Source organism: Equus caballus, chromosome 15 (genome assembly GCF_041296265.1).
Source record: "Equus caballus isolate H_3958 breed thoroughbred chromosome 15, TB-T2T, whole genome shotgun sequence".
Taxonomy (NCBI): Eukaryota; Metazoa; Chordata; class Mammalia; order Perissodactyla; family Equidae; genus Equus; species Equus caballus.
The window spans coordinates 30,844,100-30,856,196 of record NC_091698.1 but is presented as its reverse complement, the minus strand read 5'-3'; positions in this window follow the sequence as shown (position 1 = coordinate 30,856,196).

Here is a 12,097-nt window from a genome sequence, read left to right as displayed (position 1 = left end):
AAAGAATTAATTTTTGGTTTTATTGGTTTTTCTCTATTATTTTTCTGCTTTCTCTTGCACTGATTTCTGCTCTAATCTTTATTATTTATTCTCCTTATTTTGGGTTAAGTTTGCTCTTCTTTTTCAACTTTTTAAATGTGGAAACTTAGATTATTGATTTGAGATTTTTCCATTTTCTAATATAGGCATTTAAAGCTCTAAATTTGCTACTAAGCAATGCTTTAGCTGCATCCAATACATTTTGATCTGTTGTGCTTTCATATTCATTCAACTAAAAATTTTTTCTAAGTTCCCTTGTGATTGATTTCTTCTTTAACTTTTATAGGCTATTTATTAATATGTTGTTTAATTTTCAAATATTCAAGAATTCCCCAAATTTCTTTCCGTTGTTGATTTCTGATTTAAGTCTATTGTGGATGGATAATATATTTTGCATGATTTCAATCATTTTTATTTATTAAGACTGTTATGGCCTGGCATGTGGTCTATCCTGGAAATGCTCCATGTGAGCTTGAAAAGAATGTGAAGACTGTGTTTTCCCCAGCAATTGGGTGGAGTGTTCTATCTACGCTAATTAGGGTACATTAGTGGATAGTACTGTTCAAATTTTGCTAATTTTCTGACTATTTGTTCTATTAATTATTTAAAAATGGGGTTTTGAAATTTACAGATGTAAATGTTAAATTGTATATTTCTCCTTTTAATTCTGTCAGTTTTAGCTTCACGTATGCTGGAGCTCTACTGTAAGTGCATTCATGTTTTACTTGTTACATCTTTCTGATATGTTGACCCTTTTTATTGTTATGAAATGTTCCCTTCTGTCTTTAACATTATTTCTTGCCTTGGGTTCATTGTTTCAGGGCCGCCATAACATATTTCCACAAACGGTGGCTCAACACAGCAGAAGTGGATTCCGTCACAGTTCTGGAGGCTGCAACTTTGAAATCTTTCCCTGCCTCTTCCTAGTAATCTTTGGTGTTCCTTCGCTTGTGGACGCATCACTCTAAACTCTGCCTCTGTCATCACACGGCATTCTCTCTGTGTGTCTCTGTGTCCAAGTTTTCCTCTTCTTCCCAGTACATCAGTCATTGGATTAGAGCCCACTCTAATCCGGTATGACCTCCTCTTGACTTGATTATATCTCAAAGATTCTATTTCCAAATAAACTCACATTCACAGGTTCTGAGTGGACACGAAATTTGGGGGGGCACTGTTTAACCTAGTATGGCAGTCTAGCTCTCTCTTGGTTACTGTTTGCAAAGAATATCTTTTCCCATCATCTTACTTTCCAACCATCTGCGTTTTTGAATCAAGATCATGTCTCTTGTAGACAGGAACAGATCTTGCATTTTTACGCAACCTGTCAGTCTCTTCCTTTTGATGAACGTGTTTAGATAATTCAGATTTAATATAATTGTTGATATTATTAGTAATACGTTTGTTATTTTGCTATTTGTTTTCTATTTTCTCTTTCTTGACTGCCTTCTTTTGTGTTAAATAAATATCTTTAGTATGCAATTTTAATTCATTATTCACATTTATTGTTTTTGAAAGTTATTTTCTTACATTTGCTTGGGAATATAATGTGCATCTTGACTTAAAAAAATCTGCTTCAGCTTAATACTAATTTAATTCTGGTAAAATAATGAAAATTTGCTTCATTGTAGTTTCATTCTCTCTCCTCTCCTTTGTGCTTTTATTGTTTTAAATCCAACAATACGTTGTCATACTTATTGCTTTATATGATGTTATGTCTTTTAAATCAGTTAAGAGGAAAACATGTGTATTGTTTTTTATAATTACTTATGTAAGTACCCTTATAGAAATTCTTCATTTCTTTCTGTTAATTTGAGTTACCATCTGGTGCCACTCCCTTTCATGCTGAAGGGTTTCCTTTAGCTTTTCTTAAGACAAGTCTACTAGCAATGAATCCTCTCAGTATTCATTTATCTGGGAATTTCTTTACTTCACATTCATTTTTGAAGGATACTCTTTCTGGATATAGAATTCTTTGTTGATTGACAGCTTCCCTCCCATCCTGCACTTTGAATATGTGATACAACTACCTTCTGGCTTTCATTGCTTCTAATGAGAAGTTGGCTGTTAATTGTATCGATGTTTCCCTGTACATACTGCTTTCAATGACAAAAGGGTCTTCAGTTTTCAACAGTTTGACTATAATGTATCTAGGTATGGATATCCTGCTTGGAATTTGTTGAGTTTCTTGGATCTGTAGATAAACACTTTTCATTTAATTTGGGATTTTTTTTGCCATTTTTTTCTTCAAATATTTTTTCTGCTCCTTTTTCTCTCTCCTCTCCTTTAGGGATGCCCATTAAGTGTACATTAGGACACTTGATGTACAACAGGTCTTTGAGGCTCTGTTGATTTTTCTGCAATCTTTATTCTTTCTGTTGTTTAAATTGGATAATTTCTCTTGATCTATCTTCAAGTTCACCGATTCTTTCTTCTGCCATCTTTAATCTCTGTTGAGACCCTCCAGTGAATTTTTTATTTCAGTTATTGTACTCTTCAAAACCAAAATTTCTATTTTTTAAAATAATTTCTATATATCCTTATTGAGAATCACTAGCTGTTGATTCATTATTGTCATAATTTCCTTAAAATCTTTGAACATGATTTTCTTTATCCATTTGAACACACTTACTATATCTGCTTTGAAATCTTTGTTTGATAGTCAGAGGCAGTTTCCCCTGACTGCTTTTTTTTTTCTTGATTTTCTGTAGCTGTTTATTTGTGCAGTAGTTTGCCTGGACTGTAGCTGTGAAATCTGTCTGTCTCTCCTGTGGTGTGTAGCCATAGATGTCTTTACTCAAGGATATATTCTTGTTTTTATTTTTTAGGTTGATTTCCAATGGTTTCCCCATGTCTGCATAGTTTAGTGATCAGCCAATGGTTGGACAGAGATTGTGCTCAAACACCTCAAACCAGTTAGGCTTTTCATCCTCTGCTAATGCATCTCAGTGGGCACCACAGAGCTCACTACCTTAATGCATCTGCTAATGCATACATAGAGAGGGGAGCACATTCATAGTTTAGATTGTTCTCAGGCCTGCCCTGGGGTTTGCTTTCTGATAGGCCCTTTTGAGTCTTCTATGCTCATGCACAAAGCCTCAGAGTCAGCCAGGAGTGTACAAAGAGCTTGAGGATTCTCCATCTCTCTGCTACACATGTGCGTAACCTCAGCTGGGAAGGTCCTTGCCCCAATTACAACCTCAACTTCAGGCCAGTAGAGATGAGCCTTTGGCCCTTCCCCACTCTCCTGCCTCTGGGAAATCACTTTCAGTGACAATGATGTTGGATGTGGGCATCATCCACTGCTCCAAACTGAGTGAATCCCTTTCAATGGCAATAGAGAAGTTGCTGGTCCTCATGGTCTTCCCTCCCTGGCAGAGCTCCATGTTGATGGGGTAGATGGGATCAGCCCCAGACTAGAATACCATAGATTACCACAAAGTCCAGCAGGTGCACAAGCATAAACGCTTCTGAAATTGTTTTATGCCTTGGTCAGTTTCCACAGTGCTGAAATGCTTGCTTTGGGACAATATTACTCATATTTATAGATGCTTTTAGGGTGGGGGATTTGACATCTCCTTACTCCACCACAGCCGGAAGTCCTACTTGAGTCACTGTCCCTCCTATCACTTTTATAATCAATTCCTTGAATCAAATTCCCTCTGCTTTAAATACCCAAAGTGATTTCTCTTTTCCTGACCAGACATAACTCAAACACTGTAGTCTTCAGGAACTTATTGTAAGTCAAGGAATAGAAGATAATTTGAGTGGGAAATACTTCTCACAGGTTTGGCATCATTCATATGCCCCCATCTTTGGTTTCCTCATTTGTAAAGTTAAGTTAATAATACTGACCTAATTAAATTGTTGTATGTAATAAGTGAGATGATGTATGGAAAACATCTTGGATACAGTACACACCTAATACATATTTAAGTGTATTTTCCCTCCACTTTGAGCCCCCATTCCTTTTATTGTTCCCAAGAGACAGTGGGCTGAATATTTACTCACAAACCAAATTCTTGTGAAAATACACATGAGGGAACTAGAAAAAGCCAAGTTAAACTGCTTAGTGATTCATCATCTGGCTTTCATCAGTCCTAGTGCCTAATTTCCTTTTAGTTCCCCACAAGAAAACTTTTTAAAGACCTATAGTTGAGCCGTATTTTTATGACTGAATTGATTAAAACATTTAGCTCCTTTCTACTCTAATCTAATTCTTACTCCTGTGAATAAGCAGGACTTTCAATACTGCAGACATAGCAGACATTCAATAGCTCCATGCATAAATTATGATGTTTGCTTGTTAGCAATACCATCCGTGACGTCAGTATCAGAGTTGGCTGACAGTTGCTGGGAGATGCCACAGTCTTGAACTGTGTAAATAGGTTCCTGTTGCCAGTTTTAAAAAACTGGATTTCTTACATTTAGAGTGAATCCAGTCATCTTCTCTGGCTTAGAGAGTGGAAAGTGTCTTCCCATCAAGGTAAGCAAAAATGTCCATTCTTCCCCTTGTTAGTTCTCTATGTGTGGCTACAGTCTCCTGATTGTCAGTCAAAGATGGATCATAGTGTTTTGACAACTTATGCTCTTGGTAAGCTAGTATTGGCGGATCTCTAGTCGTATTCAGAAGCAGGAATAATCACATTTCCCTTTTCCTTATGTGTTAAACTGTTTGTTATCTGGAATAGTTTATTTTATAATACATTTTGGTGTGTTAAGACATTTCATTAACAGAGTTCATACTAAATACATTGTGTGGGTTATCCAGTTAAAAATCTAGAATTCAAGATCCACTAAAGTAAAAAAATAATACTAGATACAACAACCTCTTTTTGGGGGGCGGGGGGTTTGGGGTGTTTAATTCAGACGGTGGACCAGGATTCTGTATCTCCTCCCTCCATCTCTATAAGCATGGCACATCGACCACCTGTAGCTGGGCAGATGGGAAAGTCCTCATTGCTCCGAAGGGTTCCTAGTGTGCCAGTTGGGCTCCCAGATGTAATCAAAATGGTTTAAGCAAAAGAAATAAGAGTGTGTTGGAGGAGAACTTTTTTCCTGAATCCAACAGCTTAAGCAATGTTTTCAGGACTTGGTCTCACTCTCTCCATCCCCTGACTACCCTCCCCTCAGTGCTGGTTCTATCCACAGCAGGCCCCCATCATGGGGGCAAAATGGCTGCCAGCAGCTCCAGGCTCATGTCCTGACTCTCAACACGTTTTGGGGGTCAGCCCTAATCGGACAGGTTGAGATCATCCACCCTCCCTGGATCAATACATGCAGCCAGGGGAAGAGGCTTAGCTCAGTTTCCCTAGAAGCAGTGACTGAGACAGAGGTTTGGCGATACATGGTGTATTGAAGAAGTGCCCTTCAGGAAAAGCCTATTGCGGGGGAAGGGAGGCAAGGATGTGGTCTCAGGTCAAGTCTAACCTGGTCTGGCCCACAGGATAGGACACACCATGGAGCACAAACTGCATCATAGATTTGCTTCCCTTAGAGACAAAGGGGCCTGAATGTTTATACTCCGGATCATTCAGTTATTGACTACCGTATGCCCTGGGGGAAGAAATTAATCCCTTTGACAGGGAAAGCAGCTGTCAGCTCAGAGCAATCCCCTGGAGAGGGGCAGCTGTGAGCCCTCAGCAGCCTACATTCATAGCACCAGGTGCACTGGCTGGTGAAGGGATCTCAGCGGGCACTACAGAGCTCACTACCTTAAGTTTACTGGAACTCTTCCTGTATCCCCCAGTGGGAGCATGCTTGTCTTGGGAACCAGGGTTTCCAGACTCACAGAGTCTAAAGTTGGCAAGGAATGGAAGCACAAATTCCTGAAACAGGATAGTGAGAAAGGCCATCCTATTCCCACCACTTGGTTCTGATCTCAATGTAGTCTACCTTTTGGGAACACCACATATATAATGGCTGTTCGTTTAAGGGGTATTCTACATCTTGAAGAAGACTGTCCCATTCTCATAGCCTGTCACCTCCAGATCAGTGCCTCAGTTGCATCTTTAAGACGCCATTCCTCTGCTCCATCAAGCTGGCAGCTTCCAGATGACGCAATATATGTCAGGAACTGTAGATCCCATGGTCATGGGCCCACTGCTGCATCTCTTTTGTCATAAAGTGGGTCCCTTCATTTGAGGAAAGTTTATATGGGATCTCATGTCAATAAATCATTCCCACTGTGAGCCCTTAAATAACAGTTCTGGCTCAGGCCCTGTGGGCAGGAAAGACAAACCCTTACCCAGAAATTGTATCGGTCCCAGTCAGGATGAGTCATTGCCCTTTCCACAGTGAATGGGGCCAATATAATCAACTTGTCACCAAGTGGCTGATAGGTCTCCACAAGAGAAGATATGTGTGGCTCAATATCAGTCTCTGTTGCTGACAGATTGGACAGTTACGTCACCTTTGGTGAGAGGAGCCGATGCTCTTGGGCCTGTGCATAGCCTCCATCAGTGCCACCACGGATACTTCCTTCATGAAGCCATCATGTAAAGCACCAGGATGGCTAGGGGTAGAGGCTGGCAGACTTCAGTTGTTTGAGTTACCCAATCTGCTTGGCTGTTTAGTACCCCACCCACCATGGATGCTCCCTTATGTGCATTAACACTTTACAAAGATCCTCACACTTGGCGTCCACTCCCATAGGTCCAACAATATGCCTCTTCCCCAGACCTCCTTGTCTTTGCTCTTCCTCTATTGCTCCTTCTGGGCCCCTGTTCCACCAGGCAAGCCATTCATCACTTCCCCTGTGTGGATATATATTCTTACCTTGGGTAACTTCTGTCTCCACCCAAAGTAGATGACCAAGTGCAATGCCTGAACCTCTGCCCACTGGGAGGATTTCCCCTCACCCTTGTCACTCAGCCTTATCTCTGAGTTGGGTAATGCAACAGCAGTGCCTTTTCAGCTGGTACCAGCATACTGAGCCAACCCAACCATGAATCAAACTCAGGTTTTTTTTTTTTTCCCTCTGTCACCTGGTGATAATTAACCCCACAGTATATCATGGGAGATGAGCTGAGAAATAGTAGATGACATGGGGGTCTGGCTACGTGCTTATGAAGCTTACTTGTTTGCTCTGGATCTGCTTGAACACGACCCTGGATGTACTAATTTTACCTTACAATAGATTGCTGCTGGCTTTGCTCCATCTTATGACTCTGAGTTTGGCAGCACCCAGTTCATGATGGACAGCTCTGATCACATGTTCACTTGATGCCCCATGGTCAGCTTACCCTCTCTGCTATGGCCCAGTGGCATGCCAGGAGCTGTTTTAAATTATGTATAGTTCTCTGCTACAGATGCATAGCCTTGCTCCAGAACTCTAGTCTAAGCTTACTGGGGCTTGCCAGCTGCTCCACATGGTGTCACTTTCTACCTCTAATCCATGAAGATCAGAAGAATTAACATGGCCCTGGGGCAAGACTATGACGGCATAGTGTTGTCTGTCTCATGAGAATGTGAACTATTTATGATCCTTCTTCTTGATGAGTATAGAGAAGAATGCCTTTGCCAGATGACTAGCCACAAACGTGTTACCGGTGGCTGTGTTAATCTGCTCTATAAGGTTACAATATTAGCATAGCAGCTTCATTTGGGGTCATTACTTGGTTAATTTTGCAGTTGTCCACTGTATTCCACCATGGTCCATCCAGGTTTGTGAGGACCAGACTAGTAAATTACACGGGAACATAATGGGGACCACTAACCCTGGACCTTTTAAGTCCTTGAGGATGGCACTAATATTTGTCATTGTTCCTGGGGTACAATATTGTGTATCTTGATGTACTTATATTGACCAAGGTTGCGTGTGCAGTTTCAAGGTGGCTGTTTGATTTTTGATCTCTACAGGTACACACACACACACACACACACATACATGCACACACATGAAGAAATGAAAGAATATGCAGAAGGCTAAAATCAGCTGCTCCAACGGAGAGTCACAAGTCTTTACCCAGCATATGTATAGGTATGTATATCTATACGTATATATATTTATACACATGCATACATATATTATATACAAATATATAATTATTAATTTAACATTTATTTTATATACGTATATAAAATCAAGGCCAATGATTGGAATCAAAAGGTCAAAGAGCCAGTTGAATAGCATTTTTTCAAACCAGGCTGAGAAACCATTCTCAAGAGAGCTCATCAATAACCTGGGAGAGGGGTTTATTTGTGGGTGTTGATGGTGTACATAAAAGGGAATTGCATTGGGCTGGTGATGTGACTGGACTGTGAGGCTAGAATATGACCTTATATGGGATGCTCTTTGCCTTGGGAGTTTGGAGTAGACCTAATCAAGATTAGCCATAAGTCTGTGTTCGCTTCAGCCAGCTATATCTTGAATCTGATTATACTCTACTTTTTGGAGAGAAGATCCCTTATTTGTGATGCTTCTGAGACATGAAGTCAATGATGATGATGCTTAATTAAAGAATTTTGTGATCCATTTTTTCTAGGTAAATATTATGATTAGAGAGTTATGGATTTAGCAAAATTACTTTAGATAGTAAGTTGAGCACTTTGTTTTTGTGTGTCATCTCAAACATACTATATTCAACTCTTTGGCACCTAGAACTCTATTATAGTGGTATCTGTTGTTTTTCTACTCGGTATCCTTCTTCTGACAATAGGGCCCTGATTTTACGCATAGAATCATCCTCCACTTTTCTTCCATGTGGTTGGTGGGACCACACCCAACACTGGATGTAGGGGTAGGCACACGAACTCTACCGAGCCTATCGCTGTCTCCCTCCCTGAGGTTGGTGCTGTTGCCCAACCCAGATCCCCTTCACCAGGTCAGTGCACCCATCCCCTGCTGCTGTGAGACTTAGCTTCTAACAATCACAGCTGCACCCCTTCTCTAAAGAAGTGTCCTCAACTGCAGGAACCACCTCATCTGGAGACTTGCCCTCTACATTGTACCTGAACGTGGGGAGGGGAATTGGGAGGCAATTGAATGATGTGGGGTGAATGTGTGTGTCCTCCAAAAACTCATATGTTGAAGCCCAAATCCCCAACTTGTTGGTATTTGGAGGTGGGGCCCTTGGGAGGTAATTAGAGTTAGATTACATCATGAAAGAGGGACCCTCATGGTGGGATTACCCCCTCATAAAAAGAGGAGGAGACACGAGATCTCTGTTCCCACCATGTGAGGATACAACAAGAAGGCGCTGTCTGCAAACCAGGAAGAGGGCGCTCACCAGACACTGAATCTGTCAGCACTTTGATCTCAGATTTCCCAGCCTCCGGAACTAGAGAAATAAATGTTTGTTGTTGAAGCCACCTAGTCCATGGTATTCTGTTACAGCGGCTTGAACTAAGACATGGGGCTACAAAATGGTGGCCCCTTGCCTTAAAGGGAGAAGCTCTACAATATGGTTTATGCTCCAGAGCTCTGGCCATATATCAGGCCAAGACATTGCTGGTCTCTGTCCCATTCTCTATTATTTTAGTCAGTCAGGGCAGCAGTAACAGAATACAATAGACGAGGTGACTTATAAACAATGGAAATTTATTTCTCACAGTTCTGGAGGCTAGGAATTCCAAGATCAGGCATTGGCAGATTCAATTGTCTGGGGAGAGCCTGCTTCCTGGTTCAGAGAGAGCTGACTTCCTACTATGTCCTCATGCGGTGGAAGAGTCAAGAGAGCTCTCTGGGGCTTCTTTTATAAGTACACTAGTCTCATTCATAAGGGCTTCACTTTCATGACCTAATCACCTCCCAAAGGCCTCACCTCCGAATGTCATCACTTTGAGTGTTAGGATTTCAACATATTAATTTGGAGGGACACAAACATTCAGTCCCTAACACTTATCCTGCTTCACTCTCTCAATGACTCATGTACACCCAGATCCCTAGACCATGCTCTGTTTCAGTGATTCCAGCATGAGAAAGTCATTACCAAGAATGGTCCTGGGGAGCAGACATTAAGGACAGGATTCTGGAGGTGGATCCCCCAACAGCCAACTGGCAATGAGTAGCCCATCCTCATCGTCAGTGGAGTATTGATGGAACCTGTCATGATTTAGCAGTGCAGTTACTAAAACTTTTACTTGTGGTAAATCAAGACAAGTAACAGCCAGGGGGGATGCACTTCCTCATGCACTATCACTGGTCTTTGAGAGGTACAGGAGCTACAGTAAGAAGACAGTAGACTTGGTTTGATGTCATAGGATATCATTGATTCTTTGAAGACAGAAAACAGCTATCTCAGAGCAATCAAATATCAATTTAAAGCACAGTGTAAGAGTCGGAGGGTACCTTGCATGGTTTAAAGAAGCCATCTGTCTCCTGCAGCTGGAGGCCACACAGAGGTTAAGACCAGGCTTCAGACTCAATTTTAAGGGTGGAGGACCTTCGGAGAAGGCTGAATGCTCAGTCCAGTCAAGTACGCTGTGCCAGCATCAGAGACCTGATTGAGAAGGAGTGGGACCTTTTGACTTGGCAGGGGATATCTGGATAGATGAGTTCAGGTCTGTATTTCCCTGAACCCTCTGTGTATGCAGAATTGACACACTCCTCCTGGTTAGAAGACAGAGGCTCCCTGACTTCTTAAGGACTGGGAGGGAGATATCTTACAAGACAGCTCAGGTCCTCCTAGAAATCTTCCATCATCTCCATTCCTGGCCACGAGACTGGTAACTAGGGTGGATTCTCAGCCTGATCCATCTGGGAAAGGGCAGAGCCGCTGGAGGAGGGAGGAATTAAACTTAAAGGAGCTGTAGGACCTGAGTAACAGGTCCCAGGAGGAACTCGAGGAGTGTGTCTGGAGTGGATCCTGATGGCTATGGGTCAAGGTGGGGCAGAAGGTAAGGCTGGATAAGGAAGAGCTTCTCAGTATGATGGTGTCTTTCACATAACACGGAATTAACACCTTACCAAGAACCCCAACGGGAAACTCTAATATGCTGCTGGAAGGCTCTGGAAGCTTGGAAAAATCAAAGGCCCACATTTAATGAAGTAGAGATGCCAAAACTATGGATGAAGAATTCAAAAGGATACCCCAATTATCAAGGAGATAAGAATGCACTGGTGAGAGGGCAACAGCATCACTGAGATGCGCAGTACTGGCCATCTTCTGAAGGTCAGGGTGAAGGGTGGGAGACGCTGTTACAGAACTGGACTTCCTGTTAGCAAGGGGGTCCCAGCACAGTTGGGGCCATATGGTAGCTCTTAAATGTCAGAAGGAAGGGGAGCATAATTACCGTAATGGGCAGCAAGGTTGAAATCACAGTCAGAAGAATGCCTCTTACTTTAAGTAGCCTTATCTGACAATGTTCACAGGACATTTTATTGAATAAGCCATCATTTTCTCAGTAAATGGAAATATCACCCCATTTTCTCACATTAAATTCTGAAGTGTGCTTGATCTAGTTCTGGATTCTGGATTCTATTCCACTAATCTACTTGGGTCAGTTCTATAGTGGATTGATTGTAGTGTATACTAGGATATTCAACCGCTTAAAAAAGATCGAATGATAATGACTCACACAAGACGCAATCCTTATTTTTTCAAAATCCAAATCTGGTAGGGGGTTCAGGTGACGTAGGCTGTTCCAACCCATGAGGTAATTCAAGGAACTAAGTTCTTTTTGGCCCCTTAGTCATCCCTAAGGTATTATCTGTGTAGTCTCACTGTGCCCATGTCCCAGCCCATGGTATGGGGAAAAAGAAAGGGGAGAGAAACAAGATCCTTTTTAAGGGCATGACCCCAAAATCACATGAATTAATTCTATACATGTGCCTTTGGTCAGCATGTAGTCACGTGGCCAAATTTAGTTGCAAAGGAGGCTGGAGGACTAGTCTCTGGCAGGGTGAACTTATTCTCAGAAAAAAATAATGAGAAGAAGAGAAGCGGATACAGGAAGGATGGGAACCAGCCTCCATGACAGCCCCCAGGGATCCCTGCCTCCTAGTATTTGCATCCTTGTGTAGTCGCCTCCCATATCACACTAAGTTTGATCTGTGTGATCAGTTCAATAGGCAGGAGTGACGGCATGTCACTTCTGAGAACAGATTATAAAAAGATTG